Consider the following 1,002-nt stretch of genomic DNA (forward strand, 5'->3'; position numbering starts at 1 on the left):
CTGTTTAAACAAAGCGAGCAATAAACTTATTGCAATCAATGCCTATTTGAAGAATAGCCAGTTGATGTGCAGGTAGGCAGAATGTTCTGACAACACTCATTTATTCAAAAATGAATATGAAAACAGAAAAAAAAATTTGAAGTCGAAAAAAAAATTTTTTCGTCTAAATTGCCAGTTTTTTCCGATAGTGAACAATTATATTAGGTGAAGAAGTAAAAATGTAAAATAACGTTAACATTGTAACCAGGCAGAGGTGGATTTAGGAGTCGGGACTCGACCCCCTCGCCAATCAAAGGGTCCCCCCTTTGGTATTATTTTATGACATCCGTTTTAGGGCGACCAACCTTAAAAGGTACTTTTGGCGCCAATTTGTACTAATTTGGAAGGGGAGCGCGCGCCGAAAAAGCGCAATATTTTGGTAAAAAGGTTCCAAACACGGCATGTTTGACTTGCTTTTTCAAAATTTAATCCTGTGGCGCAAAATTTTTGGTCAAAATACGATCTTTATAGTGTACTGAAGTTTTGTTGGGAGTCCGAAGCACGACCAATATGGTTTGACTCGACAAAATTTCTGTGAGACGGCCGAATCGGTAGAAAAACAATACCCCATGCCGTAGTTCATTCCCTTCACTTCGTGAGTTGGGTGGACAAAAAGCTTATAATTGTAGTCCAGACTAAGATTTGTAGATTGGGCTAAAACATGAGAAAATTTTGATTCGTAAACGCAGCGTGGCTCGAAAAAAAACAGATTTATTTTGAAACGACCTCTTGATTAGGTATAAATATACCGTAATATGTTTTCGTTTTAACCAGATGCTCTTTTAGCTAGTTTTAAAAAAGCTCATTTTGGGGGAGGGGGTGATAGAACACATACCTTTTTACGGAGAACTTCTGAAACTCTCCTTAAAATGAAAAATGGCACCTTTAAGAAAATGACTGCGTCAAAAAGTATTCGTTTGTACACATCTGTTGTTTATATGCAATAAAAAAACCGTTATGAAA

The sequence above is a fragment of the Symsagittifera roscoffensis genome, chromosome 4 (genome assembly GCF_963678635.1).
Source record: "Symsagittifera roscoffensis chromosome 4, txSymRosc1.1, whole genome shotgun sequence".
NCBI lineage: Eukaryota > Metazoa > Xenacoelomorpha > Acoela > Convolutidae > Symsagittifera > Symsagittifera roscoffensis.